The 26,109-nt window shown below is 62.7% G+C and overlaps 3 non-coding genes across 3 annotated transcripts; all 3 read left to right on the top strand.

Annotated features, from left to right (window-relative positions):
• Positions 1-4,143: 4,143 nt before the first annotated feature.
• LOC131872138 (5S ribosomal RNA) lies at positions 4,144-4,262 on the top strand. Its single transcript, XR_009370317.1, has one exon. It is a non-coding gene; the product is annotated as a 5S ribosomal RNA (ribosomal RNA).
• Positions 4,263-12,066: 7,804 nt separating this feature from the next.
• LOC131872147 (5S ribosomal RNA) lies at positions 12,067-12,185 on the top strand. The gene has a single exon (XR_009370326.1). It is a non-coding gene; the product is annotated as a 5S ribosomal RNA (ribosomal RNA).
• Positions 12,186-19,989: 7,804 nt separating this feature from the next.
• On the top strand, positions 19,990-20,108 carry LOC131872148 (5S ribosomal RNA). The gene has a single exon (XR_009370327.1). It is a non-coding gene; the product is annotated as a 5S ribosomal RNA (ribosomal RNA).
• The last annotated feature ends 6,001 nt before the right edge of the window (positions 20,109-26,109 follow it).

Consider the following 26,109-nt stretch of genomic DNA (forward strand, 5'->3'; position numbering starts at 1 on the left):
AGGGCGCGCAACCCAGCCAAGGTGTGCGCACCAAGGTGCACGCGAGGTGCGCACCCGGGGCAAACCGGGGTCCGACTTCGTGCACGCCGCACCTTGGAGCACACATCGGAGCGCTCCCAGGTTCGCACCAGCGTTGCGCACCTTTGATGCGCTGCCTTCACTAATTTCCAGAAAAGGCAAAAAAAAACGATATTTTAAAATTTCCGTTCTGAAAGATAGTGAAAAAAACGGAACGCGGGTGCCATCTTGAGCCCTTCCTGGTGCGCAGCCCAGGCAAGTTGTGCGCACCAAGGTGCCCACCCTGGCGGAGGTGCGCGCCCGGGGCAAACCGGGCTCCGACTTCGTGCACTGCATGGTGCCCACCAAGGCGCGCAACCCAGCCAAGGTGCCCACCGCAGCGAAGGTGCACGCGAGGTGCACACCCGGGGCAAACCGGGCTCCGACTTCGTGCACGCCGCACCTTGGAGCACACTTCAGAGCGCTCCTTGGTGCGCACCAGGGCGCGCAACCCAGCCGAGGTGCCCACCCCGGCGAAGGTGCACGCGAGGTGCGCACCCGGGGCAAACCGGGCTCCGACTTCGTGCACGCCATGGTGCCCACCGCGGCGAAGGTGCGCACCCGGGGCAAACCGGGCTCCGACTTCGTGCACGCCGCACCTTGGAGCACACTTCGGAGCGCTCCTTGGTGCGCACCATGGTGCCCACCAGGCCGCGCAACCCAGCCAAGGTGTGCGCACCAAGGTGCACGCGAGGTGCGCACCCGGGGCAAACCGGGGTCCGACTTCGTGCACGCCGCACCTTGGAGCACACATCGGGGCGCTCCCGGGTTCGCACCGGCGTTGCGCACCGTGGTGGGCACCTCGGAGCACACCAAGGTGGGCAGCGAGGTGCGCACCTTTGATGCGATGCCTTCACTAATTTCCATAAAAGGCAAAAAAAAAACGAGATTTTAAAATTTCCGTTTTGAAAGATAGTGAGAAAAAGGGAATGCTGGTGCCATCTTGAGCCCGCCCTGGTGCGCAGCCCAGCCAAGGTTTGCGCACCAAGGTGCCCACCCTGGCGAAGGTGCGCGCCCGGGCAATTAACCCAACTTCCAACTTCGCGCGCGCCAGGGTGGGAGCGCACCCAACAACCGGGCCTGGGAAGAGCCAATGCGAGAAACCCCACCAAACTCTCTGACAAAAAAAGAGGGGGCGCTCCAGTAACCCCGCTTCGGAGCGCACCCTGGGCAAACCCAGCCAAGGTGCCCACCCCGGCCAAGGTGCAGGCGAGGTGCGCACCCGGGGCAAACCGGGCTCCGACAACGTGCACGCCGCACCTTGGAGCACACTTCGTAGCGCTCCCGGGTGCGCACCTCAGAGCACACCAAGGTGGGCAGCGAGGTGCGCACCTTTGATGCGCTGCCTTCACTAATTTCCAGAAAAGGCAAAAAAAAAAGGAGATTTTAAAATTTCCGTTTTGAAAGATAGTGAAAAAAACGGAACGCGCGTGCCATCTTGAGCCCGCCCTGGTGCGCAGCCCAGGTAAGGTGCCACCCTGGCAAAGGTGCGCACCCGGGCAATTAACCCTACTTCCGACTTCGTGCGCGCCAGGGTGGCAACCGGGCCTCGGAAGAGCCAATGCGAGAAACCCCACCAAACGCTCCGACAAAAAAAGAGGCGGCGCTCCAATAACCCCGCTTCGGAGCGCAGCCGGGGCAAACCAAGCCAAGGTGCCCACCCCGACGAAGGTGCACGCGAGGTGCGCACCCGGGGCAAACCGGGCTCCGACAACGTGCACGCAGCACCTTGGAGCACACTTCGAAGCACTCCCGGGTGCCCACCGGCGTTGCGCACCGTGGTGGGCAGCGAGGTGCGCACCTTTGATGCGCTGCCTTCACTAATTTCCAGAAAAAGGCAAAAAAAAATGAGATTTTAAAATTTCCGTTTTGAAAGATAGTGAAAAAAAAGGAACGCGGGTGCCATCTTGAGCCCGCCCTGGTGCGCAGCCCAGGCAAGGCATGCGCACCAAGGTGCCCACCCGAGGTGCACACCCGGGGCAAACCGGGCTCCGACTTCGTGCAGGCCGCACCTTGGAGCACACTTCGGAGCGCTCCTTGGTGCGCACCATGGTGCCCACCAGGGCGCACCCGAGGCAAACCGGGCTCCGACTTCGTGCACGCCGCACCTTGGAGCACACATCGGAGCGCTCCCAGGTTCGCACCAGCGTTGCGCACCTTTGATGCGCTGCCTTCACTAATTTCCAGAAAAGGCAAAAAAAAACGATATTTTAAAATTTCCGTTCTGAAAGATAGTGAAAAAAACGGAACGCGGGTGCCATCTTGAGCCCTTCCTGATGCGCAGCCCAGGCAAGTTGTGCGCACCAAGGTGCCCACCCTGGCGGAGGTGCGCGCCCGGGGCAAACCGGGCTCCGACTTCGTGCACTGCATGGTGCCCACCAAGGCGCGCAACCCAGCCAAGGTGCCCACCGCAGCGAAGGTGCACGCGAGGTGCGCACCCGAGGTGCACACCCGGGGCAAACCGGGCTCCGACTTCGTGCACGCCGCACCTTGGAGCACACTTCAGAGCGCTCCTTGGTACGCACCAGGGCGCGCAACCCAGCCAAGGTGCTCACCCCGGCGAAGGTGCACGCGAGGTGCGCACCCGGGGCAAACCGGGCTCGGACTTCGTGCACGCCGCACCTTGGAGCACACATCGGAGCGCTCCCGGGTTCGCACCAGCATTGCGCACCTTTGATGCGCTGCCTTCACTAATTTCCAGAAAAGGCAAAAAAAAGAAAAAAATGAGATTTTAAAATTTCCGTTTTGAAAGATAGTGAAAAAAACGGAACGCGGGTGCCATCTTGAGCCCGCCCTGGTGTGCAGCCCAGGCAAGTTGTGCGCACCAAGGCACCCACCCTGGCCAAGGTGGGTCACGGGGTGGGTCCTAGGGTGGGTAACGGGGTGGGTACTAAGGTGCGTGCCAAGGTGGGTCATAGGGTGGGTGCCAAGGTGGGCACCAGGGTGGGTGTGCACCAACCCTAGCCAGGGTAGGTCACGGGGTGGTTGTCGGGGTGGGCGTCAAGGAGCCAAGGTGGGTGGCAAGTAGCCAAGTTGCGTGCCAAGGTGGGTGTCGGGGTGGGTGCCAAGGATCCAAGGTGGGTGCCAAGGAACCAAGGTGGGTGTCTGGGTGGGTGCCGAGGTGGGAGCCAGGGTGGGTCCCAAGGTGAGTGCAAAGGTGGGTGCCAGGGTCAAGGTGAGTGCCAATGTGGGTTCCAAGGTGCCAGGGTCAGGGTGAGTGCCAATGTGGGTTCAAAGGTGCTAAGTTGGGTGCGAGGTTGGGTGCGAGGGTGGGTGGGTGCCAAGGTGTGCTAGGTGGAAGCCCGGGTGGGTCGGCATCCCATGGGTGTCGAGTTGGGTGCCTGATGGGTGCTTCTTGTCAAGTTTTAGTCGTCGGGACTCATTTCGAGCCTTAGAGGTCGTTTCTTGTCCGGTTGCCCTGTCTTCGACCTGGGAACCCAATTTTGGTCCTCGGGTCCCATTTTTTTTTGTCTCGCATCCCACTTTTGGCCTGTGGCCTTTTCGGGGTCGATTCTCGTTTTGGGCATCAGAGCATGTTTCTTCTCCTAAAACCCAATATTTGTTTATTAAGTCTCGGAACACATTTTTGTTCTCGTGGACCCATCATGGGTCTTGGAACGCATTTGTGGTCCTTGGGTCCCATTTTGCATCCCGAAACTTGTGTTTTGGTGCTTGATCCCTATTTTGGGTGCCCACCTTGCACCAAGTGCGCACCCGGGGCAAACCGAGCGCCTTGGTGCACCGGGGCAAGATCGAGCGTGCACCCGAGGCGCCCCGAACATGCACCAAGGTGCACTCGGCCCACATGTGAGCGCAGGTCGTTGCGCCCGAGGTGGTGTGGTGGGCACCGCGTTGCAGACGGGACACTGCACGCACACGACGCCCCCTCCAGGTGCACGCACGTAGGCCGGCGCCGGGTGCACACCCGACGCCCTAGCAAGGTGCGCGCACCCGGGCAGGGCTCACACTTGGCGAACGGGGCGCACTTCGCGAGGGAGGGTGTGCACCTCGACGGGGGTGGGTGGCCGGGGTGGATTCGCACGTGGGTCGCGGTTTGCTAAGTACACACTGCGACAAGCTCATAACGGGTGCGATCATACCAGCGTTAGTGCACCGGATCCCATCAGAACTCCGCAGTTAAGCGCGCTTGGGCCGGAGTAGTACTGGGATGGGTGACCTCCCGGGAAGTCCCGGTGTTGCACCCTTTTTTAGTTTTTCGCCGGGCGTCGCAATGCTATTTGAATAAACCTTTTGCCCGTTTGCGTTCTCGTCGGGGCCGGGCCGGGCCGGGGTGCGCTGCCCGCACTACCGCGCGCGCGGGGGCGACACCGAGCGCGCACCCGAGGCGCCCCGAGCACACAGGCCACGGTGCAACCCGGGCGTTGTGCGCGCACCCCGGTGCGCCCGAGGTGCTGCGCGCGCACCCAGGTGAAATCGGTGTGCACCTCGGCCAGTGCGCGCTCGGTCGAGTCGCGCACGTTGGCCAAGGTGCACGGTGATGTTTCTTACTCTAAGGTTCCGCACCAGACGCCCGGGACAGGTGAGCGAAGCTGGGCGGGGCCGGGTGCGCGGCCGGGGCAGGTGCACGCAGCTGGAGAGAGCTTTGGAGCACACTTCGGAGCGCACCAATGATGCGCTCCATTCAAAAGTTTCCTGAAAAGGCAAAAAAAGTTGAGATTATAGAATTTCCCACTTGAGAGATTGTAAAAAAAAAAAATTTAAAATGAAGGAAACGCGGGTGCCAAGGTGTGCGCAGCCCAGCCAAGGTGTGCGCACCAAGGCGCCCACCCTGGCGAAGGTGCACGCAAGGTGCGCACCCGAGGCAAACCGGACAATTAACCCAACTTTCGACTTCGCGCGCACCTTGGAGCGCACTTCGGAGCGCTCCTTGGTGCGCACCAATCTTGGGCACCTCGGAGTGCACCATGGCGCCCACCAAGGTGCGCACCCGGGGCAAACCGAGCTCCGACTTCGTGCGCACCTTGGAGCGCACGAAAGGTGCGCACCATGGCGCCCACCAAGGTGCGCAGCCCAGCCAAGGCGTGCGCATCAAGGTGCGCACCCTGGCGAAGGTGCGCACCCGGGGCAAACCGAGCTCCGACTTCGTGCGCACCTTGGAGCGCACAAAAGGTGCGCAACCCAGCCAAGGTGTGCGCACCCCGGTCAAACCGAGCTCCGAATCGTGCGCACCAGAGGTGCACGCCATCGTGCGCACCTTGGAGCACACTTCGGAGCCCTCCTTGGTGCGCGCCGATGTTGCGCACCTCGGAGCGCACCCGGGGAAAACAATGCAATTAACCCGACTTTCGACTTCGTGGGCACCTCGGAGCGCTCTCGGGTTCGCACCTCGGAGCACACCGAGGTGCGCACCTTTGATGCGCTGCCTTCACCAATTTCCAGAAAAGGCAAGAAAACATTGAGAAGGTGTGCGCACCGAGGTGCCCACCCTGGCGAAGGTGCACGCGAGGTGCGCACCCGGGGCAAACCGGGCTCCGACTTCGTGCACGCCGCACCTTGGAGCACACTTCGGAGCGCTCCTTGGTGCGCACCAGGGCGCGCAACCCAGCCGAGGTGCCCACCCCGGCGAAGGTGCACGCGAGGTGCGCACCCGGGGCAAACCGGGCTCCGACTTCGTGCACGCCATGGTGCCCACCGCGGCGAAGGTGCACGCGAGGTGCGCACCCGGGGCAAACCGGGCTCCGACTTCGTGCACGCCGCACCTTGGAGCACACTTCGGAGCGCTCCTTGGTGCGCACCATGGTGCCCACCAGGGCGCGCAACCCCGCCGAAGGTGCACGCGAGGTGCGCACCCGGGGCAAACCGGGCTCCGACTTCGTGCACGCCGCACCTTGGAGCACACTTCGGAGCGCTCCTTGGTGCGCACCATGGTGCCCACCAGGGCGCGCAACCCCGCCGAAGGTGCACGCGAGGTGCGCACCCGGGGCAAACCGGGCTCCGACTTCGTGCACGCCATGGTGCGCACCGCGGCGAAGGTGCGCACCCGGGGCAAACCGGGCTCCGACTTCGTGCACGCCGCACCTTGGAGCACACTTCGGAGCGCTCCTTGGTGCGCACCAGGGCGCGCAACCCAGCCGAGGTGCCCACCCCGGCGAAGGTGCACGCGAGGTGCGTACCCGGGGCAAACCGGGCTCCGACTTCGTGCACGCCGCACCTTGGAGCACACTTCGGAGCGCTCCTTGGTGCGCACCATGGTGCCCACCAGGCCGCGCAACCCAGCCAAGGTGTGCGCACCAAGGTGCACGCGAGGTGCGCACCCGGGGCAAACCGGGGTCCGACTTCGTGCACGCCGCACCTTGGAGCACACATCGGGGCGCTCCCGGGTTCGCACCGGCGTTGCGCACCGTGGTGGGCACCTCGGAGCACACCAAGGTGGGCAGCGAGGTGCGCACCTTTGATGCGATGCCTTCACTAATTTCCATAAAAGGCAAAAAAAAAACGAGATTTTAAAATTTCCGTTTTGAAAGATAGTGAGAAAAAGGGAATGCTGGTGCCATCTTGAGCCCGCCCTGGTGCGCAGCCCAGCCAAGGTGTGCGCACCAAGGTGCCCACCCTGGCGAAGGTGCGCGCCCGGGCAATTAACCCAACTTCCAACTTCGCGCGCGCCAGGGTGGGAGCGCACCCAACAACCGGGCCTGGGAAGAGCCAATGCGAGAAACCCCACCAAACGCTCTGACAAAAAAAGAGGGGGCGCTCCAGTAACCCCGCTTCGGAGCGCACCCTGGGCAAACCCAGCCAAGGTGCCCACCCCGGCCAAGGTGCAGGCGAGGTGCGCACCCGGGGCAAACCGGGCTCCGACAACGTGCACGCCGCACCTTGGAGCACACTTCGTAGCGCTCCCGGGTGCGCACCTCAGAGCACACCAAGGTGGGCAGCGAGGTGCGCACCTTTGATGCGCTGCCTTCACTAATTTCCAGAAAAGGCAAAAAAAAAAGGAGATTTTAAAATTTCCGTTTTGAAAGATAGTGAAAAAAACGGAACGCGCGTGCCATCTTGAGCCCGCCCTGGTGCGCAGCCCAGGTAAGGTGCCCACCCTGGCAAAGGTGCGCACTCCGGGCAATTACCCTACTTCCGACTTCGTGCGCGCCAGGGTGGCAACCGGGCCTCGGAAGAGCCAATGCGAGAAACCCCACCAAACGCTCCGACAAAAAAAGAGGCGGCGCTCCAATAACCCCGCTTCGGAGCGCAGCCGGGGCAAACCCAGCCAAGGTGCCCACCCCGACGAAGGTGCACGCGAGGTGCGCACCCGGGGCAAACCGGGCTCCGACAACGTGCACGCAGCACCTTGGAGCACACTTCGAAGCACTCCCGGGTGCCCACCGGCGTTGCGCACCGTGGTGGGCAGCGAGGTGCGCACCTTTGATGCGCTGCCTTCACTAATTTCCAGAAAAAGGCAAAAAAAAATGAGATTTTAAAATTTCCGTTTTGAAAGATAGTGAAAAAAAAGGAACGCGGGTGCCATCTTGAGCCCGCCCTGGTGCGCAGCCCAGGCAAGGCATGCGCACCAAGGTGCCCACCCGAGGTGCACACCCGGGGCAAACCGGGCTCCGACTTCGTGCAGGCCGCACCTTGGAGCACACTTCGGAGCGCTCCTTGGTGCGCACCATGGTGCCCACCAGGGCGCGCAACCCAGCCAAGGTCTGCACACCAAGGTGCCCACCCCGGCGAAGGTGCACGCGAGGTGCGCACCCGGGGCAAACCGGGCTCCGACTTCGTGCACGCCATGGTGCCCACCGCGGCGAAGGTGCACGCGAGGTGCGCACCCGGGGCAAACCGGGCTCCGACTTCGTGCACGCCGCACCTTGGAGCACACTTCGGAGCGCTCCTTGGTGCGCACCATGGTGCCCACCAGGGCGCGCAACCCAGCCAAGGTGTGCGCACCAAGGTGCACGCGAGGTGCGCACCCGGGGCAAACCGGGGTCCGACTTCGTGCACGCCGCACCTTGGAGCACACATCGGAGCGCTCCCAGGTTCGCACCAGCGTTGCGCACCTTTGATGCGCTGCCTTCACTAATTTCCAGAAAAGGCAAAAAAAAACGATATTTTAAAATTTCCGTTCTGAAAGATAGTGAAAAAAACGGAACGCGGGTGCCATCTTGAGCCCTTCCTGGTGCGCAGCCCAGGCAAGTTGTGCGCACCAAGGTGCCCACCCTGGCGGAGGTGCGCGCCCGGGGCAAACCGGGCTCCGACTTCGTGCACTGCATGGTGCCCACCAAGGCGCGCAACCCAGCCAAGGTGCCCACCGCAGCGAAGGTGCACGCGAGGTGCACACCCGGGGCAAACCGGGCTCCGACTTCGTGCACGCCGCACCTTGGAGCACACTTCAGAGCGCTCCTTGGTGCGCACCAGGGCGCGCAACCCAGCCGAGGTGCCCACCCCGGCGAAGGTGCACGCGAGGTGCGCACCCGGGGCAAACCGGGCTCCGACTTCGTGCACGCCATGGTGCCCACCGCGGCGAAGGTGCGCACCCGGGGCAAACCGGGCTCCGACTTCGTGCACGCCGCACCTTGGAGCACACTTCGGAGCGCTCCTTGGTGCGCACCATGGTGCCCACCAGGCCGCGCAACCCAGCCAAGGTGTGCGCACCAAGGTGCACGCGAGGTGCGCACCCGGGGCAAACCGGGGTCCGACTTCGTGCACGCCGCACCTTGGAGCACACATCGGGGCGCTCCCGGGTTCGCACCGGCGTTGCGCACCGTGGTGGGCACCTCGGAGCACACCAAGGTGGGCAGCGAGGTGCGCACCTTTGATGCGATGCCTTCACTAATTTCCATAAAAGGCAAAAAAAAAACGAGATTTTAAAATTTCCGTTTTGAAAGATAGTGAGAAAAAGGGAATGCTGGTGCCATCTTGAGCCCGCCCTGGTGCGCAGCCCAGCCAAGGTTTGCGCACCAAGGTGCCCACCCTGGCGAAGGTGCGCGCCCGGGCAATTAACCCAACTTCCAACTTCGCGCGCGCCAGGGTGGGAGCGCACCCAACAACCGGGCCTGGGAAGAGCCAATGCGAGAAACCCCACCAAACTCTCTGACAAAAAAAGAGGGGGCGCTCCAGTAACCCCGCTTCGGAGCGCACCCTGGGCAAACCCAGCCAAGGTGCCCACCCCGGCCAAGGTGCAGGCGAGGTGCGCACCCGGGGCAAACCGGGCTCCGACAACGTGCACGCCGCACCTTGGAGCACACTTCGTAGCGCTCCCGGGTGCGCACCTCAGAGCACACCAAGGTGGGCAGCGAGGTGCGCACCTTTGATGCGCTGCCTTCACTAATTTCCAGAAAAGGCAAAAAAAAAAGGAGATTTTAAAATTTCCGTTTTGAAAGATAGTGAAAAAAACGGAACGCGCGTGCCATCTTGAGCCCGCCCTGGTGCGCAGCCCAGGTAAGGTGCCACCCTGGCAAAGGTGCGCACCCGGGCAATTAACCCTACTTCCGACTTCGTGCGCGCCAGGGTGGCAACCGGGCCTCGGAAGAGCCAATGCGAGAAACCCCACCAAACGCTCCGACAAAAAAAGAGGCGGCGCTCCAATAACCCCGCTTCGGAGCGCAGCCGGGGCAAACCAAGCCAAGGTGCCCACCCCGACGAAGGTGCACGCGAGGTGCGCACCCGGGGCAAACCGGGCTCCGACAACGTGCACGCAGCACCTTGGAGCACACTTCGAAGCACTCCCGGGTGCCCACCGGCGTTGCGCACCGTGGTGGGCAGCGAGGTGCGCACCTTTGATGCGCTGCCTTCACTAATTTCCAGAAAAAGGCAAAAAAAAATGAGATTTTAAAATTTCCGTTTTGAAAGATAGTGAAAAAAAAGGAACGCGGGTGCCATCTTGAGCCCGCCCTGGTGCGCAGCCCAGGCAAGGCATGCGCACCAAGGTGCCCACCCGAGGTGCACACCCGGGGCAAACCGGGCTCCGACTTCGTGCAGGCCGCACCTTGGAGCACACTTCGGAGCGCTCCTTGGTGCGCACCATGGTGCCCACCAGGGCGCACCCGAGGCAAACCGGGCTCCGACTTCGTGCACGCCGCACCTTGGAGCACACATCGGAGCGCTCCCAGGTTCGCACCAGCGTTGCGCACCTTTGATGCGCTGCCTTCACTAATTTCCAGAAAAGGCAAAAAAAAACGATATTTTAAAATTTCCGTTCTGAAAGATAGTGAAAAAAACGGAACGCGGGTGCCATCTTGAGCCCTTCCTGATGCGCAGCCCAGGCAAGTTGTGCGCACCAAGGTGCCCACCCTGGCGGAGGTGCGCGCCCGGGGCAAACCGGGCTCCGACTTCGTGCACTGCATGGTGCCCACCAAGGCGCGCAACCCAGCCAAGGTGCCCACCGCAGCGAAGGTGCACGCGAGGTGCGCACCCGAGGTGCACACCCGGGGCAAACCGGGCTCCGACTTCGTGCACGCCGCACCTTGGAGCACACTTCAGAGCGCTCCTTGGTACGCACCAGGGCGCGCAACCCAGCCAAGGTGCTCACCCCGGCGAAGGTGCACGCGAGGTGCGCACCCGGGGCAAACCGGGCTCGGACTTCGTGCACGCCGCACCTTGGAGCACACATCGGAGCGCTCCCGGGTTCGCACCAGCATTGCGCACCTTTGATGCGCTGCCTTCACTAATTTCCAGAAAAGGCAAAAAAAAGAAAAAAATGAGATTTTAAAATTTCCGTTTTGAAAGATAGTGAAAAAAACGGAACGCGGGTGCCATCTTGAGCCCGCCCTGGTGTGCAGCCCAGGCAAGTTGTGCGCACCAAGGCACCCACCCTGGCCAAGGTGGGTCACGGGGTGGGTCCTAGGGTGGGTAACGGGGTGGGTACTAAGGTGCGTGCCAAGGTGGGTCATAGGGTGGGTGCCAAGGTGGGCACCAGGGTGGGTGTGCACCAACCCTAGCCAGGGTAGGTCACGGGGTGGTTGTCGGGGTGGGCGTCAAGGAGCCAAGGTGGGTGGCAAGTAGCCAAGTTGCGTGCCAAGGTGGGTGTCGGGGTGGGTGCCAAGGATCCAAGGTGGGTGCCAAGGAACCAAGGTGGGTGTCTGGGTGGGTGCCGAGGTGGGAGCCAGGGTGGGTCCCAAGGTGAGTGCAAAGGTGGGTGCCAGGGTCAAGGTGAGTGCCAATGTGGGTTCCAAGGTGCCAGGGTCAGGGTGAGTGCCAATGTGGGTTCAAAGGTGCTAAGTTGGGTGCGAGGTTGGGTGCGAGGGTGGGTGGGTGCCAAGGTGTGCTAGGTGGAAGCCCGGGTGGGTCGGCATCCCATGGGTGTCGAGTTGGGTGCCTGATGGGTGCTTCTTGTCAAGTTTTAGTCGTCGGGACTCATTTCGAGCCTTAGAGGTCGTTTCTTGTCCGGTTGCCCTGTCTTCGACCTGGGAACCCAATTTTGGTCCTCGGGTCCCATTTTTTTTTGTCTCGCATCCCACTTTTGGCCTGTGGCCTTTTCGGGGTCGATTCTCGTTTTGGGCATCAGAGCATGTTTCTTCTCCTAAAACCCAATATTTGTTTATTAAGTCTCGGAACACATTTTTGTTCTCGTGGACCCATCATGGGTCTTGGAACGCATTTGTGGTCCTTGGGTCCCATTTTGCATCCCGAAACTTGTGTTTTGGTGCTTGATCCCTATTTTGGGTGCCCACCTTGCACCAAGTGCGCACCCGGGGCAAACCGAGCGCCTTGGTGCACCGGGGCAAGATCGAGCGTGCACCCGAGGCGCCCCGAACATGCACCAAGGTGCACTCGGCCCACATGTGAGCGCAGGTCGTTGCGCCCGAGGTGGTGTGTGGGCACCGCGTTGCAGACGGGACACTGCACGCACACGACGCCCCCTCCAGGTGCACGCACGTAGGCCGGGCCGGGTGCACACCCGACGCCCTAGCAAGGTGCGCGCACCCGGGCAGGGCTCACACTTGGCGAACGGGGCGCACTTCGCGAGGGAGGGTGTGCACCTCGACGGGGGTGGGTGGCCGGGGTGGATTCGCACGTGGGTCGCGGTTTGCTAAGTACACACTGCGACAAGCTCATAACGGGTGCGATCATACCAGCGTTAGTGCACCGGATCCCATCAGAACTCCGCAGTTAAGCGCGCTTGGGCCGGAGTAGTACTGGGATGGGTGACCTCCCGGGAAGTCCCGGTGTTGCACCCTTTTTTAGTTTTTCGCCGGGCGTCGCAATGCTATTTGAATAAACCTTTTGCCCGTTTGCGTTCTCGTCGGGGCCGGGCCGGGCCGGGGTGCGCTGCCCGCACTACCGCGCGCGCGGGGGCGACACCGAGCGCGCACCCGAGGCGCCCCGAGCACACAGGCCACGGTGCAACCCGGGCGTTGTGCGCGCACCCCGGTGCGCCCGAGGTGCTGCGCGCGCACCCAGGTGAAATCGGTGTGCACCTCGGCCAGTGCGCGCTCGGTCGAGTCGCGCACGTTGGCCAAGGTGCACGGTGATGTTTCTTACTCTAAGGTTCCGCACCAGACGCCCGGGACAGGTGAGCGAAGCTGGGCGGGGCCGGGTGCGCGGCCGGGGCAGGTGCACGCAGCTGGAGAGAGCTTTGGAGCACACTTCGGAGCGCACCAATGATGCGCTCCATTCAAAAGTTTCCTGAAAAGGCAAAAAAAGTTGAGATTATAGAATTTCCCACTTGAGAGATTGTAAAAAAAAAAAATTTAAAATGAAGGAAACGCGGGTGCCAAGGTGTGCGCAGCCCAGCCAAGGTGTGCGCACCAAGGCGCCCACCCTGGCGAAGGTGCACGCAAGGTGCGCACCCGAGGCAAACCGGACAATTAACCCAACTTTCGACTTCGCGCGCACCTTGGAGCGCACTTCGGAGCGCTCCTTGGTGCGCACCAATCTTGGGCACCTCGGAGTGCACCATGGCGCCCACCAAGGTGCGCACCCGGGGCAAACCGAGCTCCGACTTCGTGCGCACCTTGGAGCGCACGAAAGGTGCGCACCATGGCGCCCACCAAGGTGCGCAGCCCAGCCAAGGCGTGCGCATCAAGGTGCGCACCCTGGCGAAGGTGCGCACCCGGGGCAAACCGAGCTCCGACTTCGTGCGCACCTTGGAGCGCACAAAAGGTGCGCAACCCAGCCAAGGTGTGCGCACCCCGGTCAAACCGAGCTCCGAATCGTGCGCACCAGAGGTGCACGCCATCGTGCGCACCTTGGAGCACACTTCGGAGCCCTCCTTGGTGCGCGCCGATGTTGCGCACCTCGGAGCGCACCCGGGGAAAACAATGCAATTAACCCGACTTTCGACTTCGTGGGCACCTCGGAGCGCTCTCGGGTTCGCACCTCGGAGCACACCGAGGTGCGCACCTTTGATGCGCTGCCTTCACCAATTTCCAGAAAAGGCAAGAAAACATTGAGAAGGTGTGCGCACCGAGGTGCCCACCCTGGCGAAGGTGCACGCGAGGTGCGCACCCGGGGCAAACCGGGCTCCGACTTCGTGCACGCCGCACCTTGGAGCACACTTCGGAGCGCTCCTTGGTGCGCACCAGGGCGCGCAACCCAGCCGAGGTGCCCACCCCGGCGAAGGTGCACGCGAGGTGCGCACCCGGGGCAAACCGGGCTCCGACTTCGTGCACGCCATGGTGCCCACCGCGGCGAAGGTGCACGCGAGGTGCGCACCCGGGGCAAACCGGGCTCCGACTTCGTGCACGCCGCACCTTGGAGCACACTTCGGAGCGCTCCTTGGTGCGCACCATGGTGCCCACCAGGGCGCGCAACCCCGCCGAAGGTGCACGCGAGGTGCGCACCCGGGGCAAACCGGGCTCCGACTTCGTGCACGCCGCACCTTGGAGCACACTTCGGAGCGCTCCTTGGTGCGCACCATGGTGCCCACCAGGGCGCGCAACCCCGCCGAAGGTGCACGCGAGGTGCGCACCCGGGGCAAACCGGGCTCCGACTTCGTGCACGCCATGGTGCGCACCGCGGCGAAGGTGCGCACCCGGGGCAAACCGGGCTCCGACTTCGTGCACGCCGCACCTTGGAGCACACTTCGGAGCGCTCCTTGGTGCGCACCAGGGCGCGCAACCCAGCCGAGGTGCCCACCCCGGCGAAGGTGCACGCGAGGTGCGTACCCGGGGCAAACCGGGCTCCGACTTCGTGCACGCCGCACCTTGGAGCACACTTCGGAGCGCTCCTTGGTGCGCACCATGGTGCCCACCAGGCCGCGCAACCCAGCCAAGGTGTGCGCACCAAGGTGCACGCGAGGTGCGCACCCGGGGCAAACCGGGGTCCGACTTCGTGCACGCCGCACCTTGGAGCACACATCGGGGCGCTCCCGGGTTCGCACCGGCGTTGCGCACCGTGGTGGGCACCTCGGAGCACACCAAGGTGGGCAGCGAGGTGCGCACCTTTGATGCGATGCCTTCACTAATTTCCATAAAAGGCAAAAAAAAAACGAGATTTTAAAATTTCCGTTTTGAAAGATAGTGAGAAAAAGGGAATGCTGGTGCCATCTTGAGCCCGCCCTGGTGCGCAGCCCAGCCAAGGTGTGCGCACCAAGGTGCCCACCCTGGCGAAGGTGCGCGCCCGGGCAATTAACCCAACTTCCAACTTCGCGCGCGCCAGGGTGGGAGCGCACCCAACAACCGGGCCTGGGAAGAGCCAATGCGAGAAACCCCACCAAACGCTCTGACAAAAAAAGAGGGGGCGCTCCAGTAACCCCGCTTCGGAGCGCACCCTGGGCAAACCCAGCCAAGGTGCCCACCCCGGCCAAGGTGCAGGCGAGGTGCGCACCCGGGGCAAACCGGGCTCCGACAACGTGCACGCCGCACCTTGGAGCACACTTCGTAGCGCTCCCGGGTGCGCACCTCAGAGCACACCAAGGTGGGCAGCGAGGTGCGCACCTTTGATGCGCTGCCTTCACTAATTTCCAGAAAAGGCAAAAAAAAAAGGAGATTTTAAAATTTCCGTTTTGAAAGATAGTGAAAAAAACGGAACGCGCGTGCCATCTTGAGCCCGCCCTGGTGCGCAGCCCAGGTAAGGTGCCCACCCTGGCAAAGGTGCGCACCCGGGCAATTAACCCTACTTCCGACTTCGTGCGCGCCAGGGTGGCAACCGGGCCTCGGAAGAGCCAATGCGAGAAACCCCACCAAACGCTCCGACAAAAAAAGAGGCGGCGCTCCAATAACCCCGCTTCGGAGCGCAGCCGGGGCAAACCCAGCCAAGGTGCCCACCCCGACGAAGGTGCACGCGAGGTGCGCACCCGGGGCAAACCGGGCTCCGACAACGTGCACGCAGCACCTTGGAGCACACTTCGAAGCACTCCCGGGTGCCCACCGGCGTTGCGCACCGTGGTGGGCAGCGAGGTGCGCACCTTTGATGCGCTGCCTTCACTAATTTCCAGAAAAAGGCAAAAAAAAATGAGATTTTAAAATTTCCGTTTTGAAAGATAGTGAAAAAAAAGGAACGCGGGTGCCATCTTGAGCCCGCCCTGGTGCGCAGCCCAGGCAAGGCATGCGCACCAAGGTGCCCACCCGAGGTGCACACCCGGGGCAAACCGGGCTCCGACTTCGTGCAGGCCGCACCTTGGAGCACACTTCGGAGCGCTCCTTGGTGCGCACCATGGTGCCCACCAGGGCGCGCAACCCAGCCAAGGTCTGCACACCAAGGTGCCCACCCCGGCGAAGGTGCACGCGAGGTGCGCACCCGGGGCAAACCGGGCTCCGACTTCGTGCACGCCATGGTGCCCACCGCGGCGAAGGTGCACGCGAGGTGCGCACCCGGGGCAAACCGGGCTCCGACTTCGTGCACGCCGCACCTTGGAGCACACTTCGGAGCGCTCCTTGGTGCGCACCATGGTGCCCACCAGGGCGCGCAACCCAGCCAAGGTGTGCGCACCAAGGTGCACGCGAGGTGCGCACCCGGGGCAAACCGGGGTCCGACTTCGTGCACGCCGCACCTTGGAGCACACATCGGAGCGCTCCCAGGTTCGCACCAGCGTTGCGCACCTTTGATGCGCTGCCTTCACTAATTTCCAGAAAAGGCAAAAAAAAACGATATTTTAAAATTTCCGTTCTGAAAGATAGTGAAAAAAACGGAACGCGGGTGCCATCTTGAGCCCTTCCTGGTGCGCAGCCCAGGCAAGTTGTGCGCACCAAGGTGCCCACCCTGGCGGAGGTGCGCGCCCGGGGCAAACCGGGCTCCGACTTCGTGCACTGCATGGTGCCCACCAAGGCGCGCAACCCAGCCAAGGTGCCCACCGCAGCGAAGGTGCACGCGAGGTGCACACCCGGGGCAAACCGGGCTCCGACTTCGTGCACGCCGCACCTTGGAGCACACTTCAGAGCGCTCCTTGGTGCGCACCAGGGCGCGCAACCCAGCCGAGGTGCCCACCCCGGCGAAGGTGCACGCGAGGTGCGCACCCGGGGCAAACCGGGCTCCGACTTCGTGCACGCCATGGTGCCCACCGCGGCGAAGGTGCGCACCCGGGGCAAACCGGGCTCCGACTTCGTGCACGCCGCACCTTGGAGCACACTTCGGAGCGCTCCTTGGTGCGCACCATGGTGCCCACCAGGCCGCGCAACCCAGCCAAGGTGTGCGCACCAAGGTGCACGCGAGGTGCGCACCCGGGGCAAACCGGGGTCCGACTTCGTGCACGCCGCACCTTGGAGCACACATCGGGGCGCTCCCGGGTTCGCACCGGCGTTGCGCACCGTGGTGGGCACCTCGGAGCACACCAAGGTGGGCAGCGAGGTGCGCACCTTTGATGCGATGCCTTCACTAATTTCCATAAAAGGCAAAAAAAAAACGAGATTTTAAAATTTCCGTTTTGAAAGATAGTGAGAAAAAGGGAATGCTGGTGCCATCTTGAGCCCGCCCTGGTGCGCAGCCCAGCCAAGGTTTGCGCACCAAGGTGCCCACCCTGGCGAAGGTGCGCGCCCGGGCAATTAACCCAACTTCCAACTTCGCGCGCGCCAGGGTGGGAGCGCACCCAACAACCGGGCCTGGGAAGAGCCAATGCGAGAAACCCCACCAAACTCTCTGACAAAAAAAGAGGGGGCGCTCCAGTAACCCCGCTTCGGAGCGCACCCTGGGCAAACCCAGCCAAGGTGCCCACCCCGGCCAAGGTGCAGGCGAGGTGCGCACCCGGGGCAAACCGGGCTCCGACAACGTGCACGCCGCACCTTGGAGCACACTTCGTAGCGCTCCCGGGTGCGCACCTCAGAGCACACCAAGGTGGGCAGCGAGGTGCGCACCTTTGATGCGCTGCCTTCACTAATTTCCAGAAAAGGCAAAAAAAAAAGGAGATTTTAAAATTTCCGTTTTGAAAGATAGTGAAAAAAACGGAACGCGCGTGCCATCTTGAGCCCGCCCTGGTGCGCAGCCCAGGTAAGGTGCCACCCTGGCAAAGGTGCGCACCCGGGCAATTAACCCTACTTCCGACTTCGTGCGCGCCAGGGTGGCAACCGGGCCTCGGAAGAGCCAATGCGAGAAACCCCACCAAACGCTCCGACAAAAAAAGAGGCGGCGCTCCAATAACCCCGCTTCGGAGCGCAGCCGGGGCAAACCAAGCCAAGGTGCCCACCCCGACGAAGGTGCACGCGAGGTGCGCACCCGGGGCAAACCGGGCTCCGACAACGTGCACGCAGCACCTTGGAGCACACTTCGAAGCACTCCCGGGTGCCCACCGGCGTTGCGCACCGTGGTGGGCAGCGAGGTGCGCACCTTTGATGCGCTGCCTTCACTAATTTCCAGAAAAAGGCAAAAAAAAATGAGATTTTAAAATTTCCGTTTTGAAAGATAGTGAAAAAAAAGGAACGCGGGTGCCATCTTGAGCCCGCCCTGGTGCGCAGCCCAGGCAAGGCATGCGCACCAAGGTGCCCACCCGAGGTGCACACCCGGGGCAAACCGGGCTCCGACTTCGTGCAGGCCGCACCTTGGAGCACACTTCGGAGCGCTCCTTGGTGCGCACCATGGTGCCCACCAGGGCGCACCCGAGGCAAACCGGGCTCCGACTTCGTGCACGCCGCACCTTGGAGCACACATCGGAGCGCTCCCAGGTTCGCACCAGCGTTGCGCACCTTTGATGCGCTGCCTTCACTAATTTCCAGAAAAGGCAAAAAAAAACGATATTTTAAAATTTCCGTTCTGAAAGATAGTGAAAAAAACGGAACGCGGGTGCCATCTTGAGCCCTTCCTGATGCGCAGCCCAGGCAAGTTGTGCGCACCAAGGTGCCCACCCTGGCGGAGGTGCGCGCCCGGGGCAAACCGGGCTCCGACTTCGTGCACTGCATGGTGCCCACCAAGGCGCGCAACCCAGCCAAGGTGCCCACCGCAGCGAAGGTGCACGCGAGGTGCGCACCCGAGGTGCACACCCGGGGCAAACCGGGCTCCGACTTCGTGCACGCCGCACCTTGGAGCACACTTCAGAGCGCTCCTTGGTACGCACCAGGGCGCGCAACCCAGCCAAGGTGCTCACCCCGGCGAAGGTGCACGCGAGGTGCGCACCCGGGGCAAACCGGGCTCGGACTTCGTGCACGCCGCACCTTGGAGCACACATCGGAGCGCTCCCGGGTTCGCACCAGCATTGCGCACCTTTGATGCGCTGCCTTCACTAATTTCCAGAAAAGGCAAAAAAAAGAAAAAAATGAGATTTTAAAATTTCCGTTTTGAAAGATAGTGAAAAAAACGGAACGCGGGTGCCATCTTGAGCCCGCCCTGGTGTGCAGCCCAGGCAAGTTGTGCGCACCAAGGCACCCACCCTGGCCAAGGTGGGTCACGGGGTGGGTCCTAGGGTGGGTAACGGGGTGGGTACTAAGGTGCGTGCCAAGGTGGGTCATAGGGTGGGTGCCAAGGTGGGCACCAGGGTGGGTGTGCACCAACCCTAGCCAGGGTAGGTCACGGGGTGGTTGTCGGGGTGGGCGTCAAGGAGCCAAGGTGGGTGGCAAGTAGCCAAGTTGCGTGCCAAGGTGGGTGTCGGGGTGGGTGCCAAGGATCCAAGGTGGGTGCCAAGGAACCAAGGTGGGTGTCTGGGTGGGTGCCGAGGTGGGAGCCAGGGTGGGTCCCAAGGTGAGTGCAAAGGTGGGTGCCAGGGTCAAGGTGAGTGCCAATGTGGGTTCCAAGGTGCCAGGGTCAGGGTGAGTGCCAATGTGGGTTCAAAGGTGCTAAGTTGGGTGCGAGGTTGGGTGCGAGGGTGGGTGGGTGCCAAGGTGTGCTAGGTGGAAGCCCGGGTGGGTCGGCATCCCATGGGTGTCGAGTTGGGTGCCTGATGGGTGCTTCTTGTCAAGTTTTAGTCGTCGGGACTCATTTCGAGCCTTAGAGGTCGTTTCTTGTCCGGTTGCCCTGTCTTCGACCTGGGAACCCAATTTTGGTCCTCGGGTCCCATTTTTTTTTGTCTCGCATCCCACTTTTGGCCTGTGGCCTTTTCGGGGTCGATTCTCGTTTTGGGCATCAGAGCATGTTTCTTCTCCTAAAACCCAATATTTGTTTATTAAGTCTCGGAACACATTTTTGTTCTCGTGGACCCATCATGGGTCTTGGAACGCATTTGTGGTCCTTGGGTCCCATTTTGCATCCCGAAACTTGTGTTTTGGTGCTTGATCCCTATTTTGGGTGCCCACCTTGCACCAAGTGCGCACCCGGGGCAAACCGAGCGCCTTGGTGCACCGGGGCAAGATCGAGCGTGCACCCGAGGCGCCCCGAACATGCACCAAGGTGCACTCGGCCCACATGTGAGCGCAGGTCGTTGCGCCCGAGGTGGTGTGTGGGCACCGCGTTGCAGACGGGACACTGCACGCACACGACGCCCCCTCCAGGTGCACGCACGTAGGCCGGGCCGGGTGCACACCCGACGCCCTAGCAAGGTGCGCGCACCCGGGCAGGGCTCACACTTGGCGAACGGGGCGCACTTCGCGAGGGAGGGTGTGCACCTCGACGGGGGTGGGTGGCCGGGGTGGATTCGCACGTGGGTCGCGGTTTGCTAAGTACACACTGCGACAAGCTCATAACGGGTGCGATCATACCAGCGTTAGTGCACCGGATCCCATCAGAACTCCGCAGTTAAGCGCGCTTGGGCCGGAGTAGTACTGGGATGGGTGACCTCCCGGGAAGTCCCGGTGTTGCACCCTTTTTTAGTTTTTCGCCGGGCGTCGCAATGCTATTTGAATAAACCTTTTGCCCGTTTGCGTTCTCGTCGGGGCCGGGCCGGGCCGGGGTGCGCTGCCCGCACTACCGCGCGCGCGGGGGCGACACCGAGCGCGCACCCGAGGCGCCCCGAGCACACAGGCCACGGTGCAACCCGGGCGTTGTGCGCGCACCCCGGTGCGCCCGAGGTGCTGCGCGCGCACCCAGGTGAAATCGGTGTGCACCTCGGCCAGTGCGCGCTCGGTCGAGTCGCGCACGTTGGCCAAGGTGCACGGTGATGTTTCTTACTCTAAGGTTCCGCACCAGACGCCCGGGACAGGTGAGCGAAGCTGGGCGGGGCCGGGTGCGCGGCCGGGGCAGGTGCACGCAGCTGGAGAGAGCTTTGGAGCACACTTCGGAGCGCACCAATGATGCGCTCCATTCAAAAGTTTCCTGAAAAGGCAAAAAAAGTTGAGATTATAGAATTTCCCACTTGAGAGATTGTAAAAAAAAAAAATTTAAAATGAAGGAAACGCGGGTGCCAAGGTGTGCGCAGCCCAGCCAAGGTGTGCGCACCAAGGCGCCCACCCTGGCGAAGGTGCACGCAAGGTGCGCACCCGAGGCAAACCGGACAATTAACCCAACTTTCGACTTCGCGCGCACCTTGGAGCGCACTTCGGAGCGCTCCTTGGTGCGCACCAATCTTGGGCACCTCGGAGTGCACCATGGCGCCCACCAAGGTGCGCACCCGGGGCAAACCGAGCTCCGACTTCGTGCGCACCTTGGAGCGCACGAAAGGTGCGCACCATGGCGCCCACCAAGGTGCGCAGCCCAGCCAAGGCGTGCGCATCAAGGTGCGCACCCTGGCGAAGGTGCGCACCCGGGGCAAACCGAGCTCCGACTTCGTGCGCACCTTGGAGCGCACAAAAGGTGCGCAACCCAGCCAAGGTGTGCGCACCCCGGTCAAACCGAGCTCCGAATCGTGCGCACCAGAGGTGCACGCCATCGTGCGCACCTTGGAGCACACTTCGGAGCCCTCCTTGGTGCGCGCCGATGTTGCGCACCTCGGAGCGCACCCGGGGAAAACAATGCAATTAACCCGACTTTCGACTTCGTGGGCACCTCGGAGCGCTCTCGGGTTCGCACCTCGGAGCACACCGAGGTGCGCACCTTTGATGCGCTGCCTTCACCAATTTCCAGAAAAGGCAAGAAAACATTGAGAAGGTGTGCGCACCGAGGTGCCCACCCTGGCGAAGGTGCACGCGAGGTGCGCACCCGGGGCAAACCGGGCTCCGACTTCGTGCACGCCGCACCTTGGAGCACACTTCGGAGCGCTCCTTGGTGCGCACCAGGGCGCGCAACCCAGCCGAGGTGCCCACCCCGGCGAAGGTGCACGCGAGGTGCGCACCCGGGGCAAACCGGGCTCCGACTTCGTGCACGCCATGGTGCCCACCGCGGCGAAGGTGCACGCGAGGTGCGCACCCGGGGCAAACCGGGCTCCGACTTCGTGCACGCCGCACCTTGGAGCACACTTCGGAGCGCTCCTTGGTGCGCACCATGGTGCCCACCAGGGCGCGCAACCCCGCCGAAGGTGCACGCGAGGTGCGCACCCGGGGCAAACCGGGCTCCGACTTCGTGCACGCCGCACCTTGGAGCACACTTCGGAGCGCTCCTTGGTGCGCACCATGGTGCCCACCAGGGCGCGCAACCCCGCCGAAGGTGCACGCGAGGTGCGCACCCGGGGCAAACCGGGCTCCAACTTCGTGCACGCCATGGTGCGCACCGCGGCGAAGGTGCGCACCCGGGGCAAACCGGGCTCCGACTTCGTGCACGCCGCACCTTGGAGCACACTTCGGAGCGCTCCTTGGTGCGCACCAGGGCGCGCAACCCAGCCGAGGTGCCCACCCCGGCGAAGGTGCACGCGAGGTGCGTACCCGGGGCAAACCGGGCTCCGACTTCGTGCACGCCGCACCTTGGAGCACACTTCGGAGCGCTCCTTGGTGCGCACCATGGTGCCCACCAGGCCGCGCAACCCAGCCAAGGTGTGCGCACCAAGGTGCACGCGAGGTGCGCACCCGGGGCAAACCGGGGTCCGACTTCGTGCACGCCGCACCTTGGAGCACACATCGGGGCGCTCCCGGGTTCGCACCGGCGTTGCGCACCGTGGTGGGCACCTCGGAGCACACCAAGGTGGGCAGCGAGGTGCGCACCTTTGATGCGATGCCTTCACTAATTTCCATAAAAGGCAAAAAAAAAACGAGATTTTAAAATTTCCGTTTTGAAAGATAGTGAGAAAAAGGGAATGCTGGTGCCATCTTGAGCCCGCCCTGGTGCGCAGCCCAGCCAAGGTGTGCGCACCAAGGTGCCCACCCTGGCGAAGGTGCGCGCCCGGGCAATTAACCCAACTTCCAACTTCGCGCGCGCCAGGGTGGGAGCGCACCCAACAACCGGGCCTGGGAAGAGCCAATGCGAGAAACCCCACCAAACGCTCTGACAAAAAAAGAGGGGGCGCTCCAGTAACCCCGCTTCGGAGCGCACCCTGGGCAAACCCAGCCAAGGTGCCCACCCCGGCCAAGGTGCAGGCGAGGTGCGCACCCGGGGCAAACCGGGCTCCGACAACGTGCACGCCGCACCTTGGAGCACACTTCGTAGCGCTCCCGGGTGCGCACCTCAGAGCACACCAAGGTGGGCAGCGAGGTGCGCACCTTTGATGCGCTGCCTTCACTAATTTCCAGAAAAGGCAAAAAAAAAAGGAGATTTTAAAATTTCCGTTTTGAAAGATAGTGAAAAAAACGGAACGCGCGTGCCATCTTGAGCCCGCCCTGGTGCGCAGCCCAGGTAAGGTGCCCACCCTGGCAAAGGTGCGCACCCGGGCAATTAACCCTACTTCCGACTTCGTGCGCGCCAGGGTGGCAACCGGGCCTCGGAAGAGCCAATGCGAGAAACCCCACCAAACGCTCCGACAAAAAAAGAGGCGGCGCTCCAATAACCCCGCTTCGGAGCGCAGCCGGGGCAAACCCAGCCAAGGTGCCCACCCCGACGAAGGTGCACGCGAGGTGCGCACCCGGGGCAAACCGGGCTCCGACAACGTGCACGCAGCACCTTGGAGCACACTTCGAAGCACTCCCGGGTGCCCACCGGCGTTGCGCACCGTGGTGGGCAGCGAGGTGCGCACCTTTGATGCGCTGCCTTCACTAATTTCCAGAAAAAGGCAAAAAAAAATGAGATTTTAAAATTTCCGTTTTGAAAGATAGTGAAAAAAAAGGAACGCGGGTGCCATCTTGAGCCCGCCCTGGTGCGCAGCCCAGGCAAGGCATGCGCACCAAGGTGCCCACCCGAGGTGCACACCCGGGGCAAACCGGGCTCCGACTTCGTGCAGGCCGCACCTTGGAGCACACTTCGGAGCGCTCCTTGGTGCGCACCATGGTGCCCACCAGGGCGCGCAACCCAGCCAAGGTCTGCACACCAAGGTGCCCACCCCGGCGAAGGTGCACGCGAGGTGCGCACCCGGGGCAAACCGGGCTCCGACTTCGTGCACGCCATGGTGCCCACCGCGGCGAAGGTGCACGCGAGGTGCGCACCCGGGGCAAACCGGGCTCCGACTTCGTGCACGCCGCACCTTGGAGCACACTTCGGAGCGCTCCTTGGTGCGCACCATGGTGCCCACCAGGGCGCGCAACCCAGCCAAGGTGTGCGCACCAAGGTGCACGCGAGGTGCGCACCCGGGGCAAACCGGGGTCCGACTTCGTGCACGCCGCACCTTGGAGCACACATCGGAGCGCTCCCAGGTTCGCACCAGCGTTGCGCACCTTTGATGCGCTGCCTTCACTAATTTCCAGAAAAGGCAAAAAAAAACGATATTTTAAAATTTCCGTTCTGAAAGATAGTGAAAAAAACGGAACGCGGGTGCCATCTTGAGCCCTTCCTGGTGCGCAGCCCAGGCAAGTTGTGCGCACCAAGGTGCCCACCCTGGCGGAGGTGCGCGCCCGGGGCAAACCGGGCTCCGACTTCGTGCACTGCATGGTGCCCACCAAGGCGCGCAACCCAGCCAAGGTGCCCACCGCAGCGAAGGTGCACGCGAGGTGCACACCCGGGGCAAACCGGGCTCCGACTTCGTGCACGCCGCACCTTGGAGCACACTTCAGAGCGCTCCTTGGTGCGCACCAGGGCGCGCAACCCAGCCGAGGTGCCCACCCCGGCGAAGGTGCACGCGAGGTGCGCACCCGGGGCAAACCGGGCTCCGACTTCGTGCACGCCATGGTGCCCACCGCGGCGAAGGTGCGCACCCGGGGCAAACCGGGCTCCGACTTCGTGCACGCCGCACCTTGGAGCACACTTCGGAGCGCTCCTTGGTGCGCACCATGGTGCCCACCAGGCCGCGCAACCCAGCCAAGGTGTGCGCACCAAGGTGCACGCGAGGTGCGCACCCGGGGCAAACCGGGGTCCGACTTCGTGCACGCCGCACCTTGGAGCACACATCGGGGCGCTCCCGGGTTCGCACCGGCGTTGCGCACCGTGGTGGGCACCTCGGAGCACACCAAGGTGGGCAGCGAGGTGCGCACCTTTGATGCGATGCCTTCACTAATTTCCATAAAAGGCAAAAAAAAAACGAGATTTTAAAATTTCCGTTTTGAAAGATAGTGAGAAAAAGGGAATGCTGGTGCCATCTTGAGCCCGCCCTGGTGCGCAGCCCAGCCAAGGTTTGCGCACCAAGGTGCCCACCCTGGCGAAGGTGCGCGCCCGGGCAATTAACCCAACTTCCAACTTCGCGCGCGCCAGGGTGGGAGCGCACCCAACAACCGGGCCTGGGAAGAGCCAATGCGAGAAACCCCACCAAACTCTCTGACAAAAAAAGAGGGGGCGCTCCAGTAACCCCGCTTCGGAGCGCACCCTGGGCAAACCCAGCCAAGGTGCCCACCCCGGCCAAGGTGCAGGCGAGGTGCGCACCCGGGGCAAACCGGGCTCCGACAACGTGCACGCCGCACCTTGGAGCACACTTCGTAGCGCTCCCGGGTGCGCACCTCAGAGCACACCAAGGTGGGCAGCGAGGTGCGCACCTTTGATGCGCTGCCTTCACTAATTTCCAGAAAAGGCAAAAAAAAAAGGAGATTTTAAAATTTCCGTTTTGAAAGATAGTGAAAAAAACGGAACGCGCGTGCCATCTTGAGCCCGCCCTGGTGCGCAGCCCAGGTAAGGTGCCACCCTGGCAAAGGTGCGCACCCGGGCAATTAACCCTACTTCCGACTTCGTGCGCGCCAGGGTGGCAACCGGGCCTCGGAAGAGCCAATGCGAGAAACCCCACCAAACGCTCCGACAAAAAAAGAGGCGGCGCTCCAATAACCCCGCTTCGGAGCGCAGCCGGGGCAAACCAAGCCAAGGTGCCCACCCCGACGAAGGTGCACGCGAGGTGCGCACCCGGGGCAAACCGGGCTCCGACAACGTGCACGCAGCACCTTGGAGCACACTTCGAAGCACTCCCGGGTGCCCACCGGCGTTGCGCACCGTGGTGGGCAGCGAGGTGCGCACCTTTGATGCGCTGCCTTCACTAATTTCCAGAAAAAGGCAAAAAAAAATGAGATTTTAAAATTTCCGTTTTGAAAGATAGTGAAAAAAAAGGAACGCGGGTGCCATCTTGAGCCCGCCCTGGTGCGCAGCCCAGGCAAGGCATGCGCACCAAGGTGCCCACCCGAGGTGCACACCCGGGGCAAACCGGGCTCCGACTTCGTGCAGGCCGCACCTTGGAGCACACTTCGGAGCGCTCCTTGGTGCGCACCATGGTGCCCACCAGGGCGCACCCGAGGCAAACCGGGCTCCGACTTCGTGCACGCCGCACCTTGGAGCACACATCGGAGCGCTCCCAGGTTCGCACCAGCGTTGCGCACCTTTGATGCGCTGCCTTCACTAATTTCCAGAAAAGGCAAAAAAAAACGATATTTTAAAATTTCCGTTCTGAAAGATAGTGAAAAAAACGGAACGCGGGTGCCATCTTGAGCCCTTCCTGATGCG

The sequence above is a fragment of the Cryptomeria japonica genome, unplaced genomic scaffold (assembly GCF_030272615.1).
Source record: "Cryptomeria japonica unplaced genomic scaffold, Sugi_1.0 HiC_scaffold_522, whole genome shotgun sequence".
Lineage (NCBI taxonomy): Eukaryota > Viridiplantae > Streptophyta > Pinopsida > Cupressales > Cupressaceae > Cryptomeria > Cryptomeria japonica.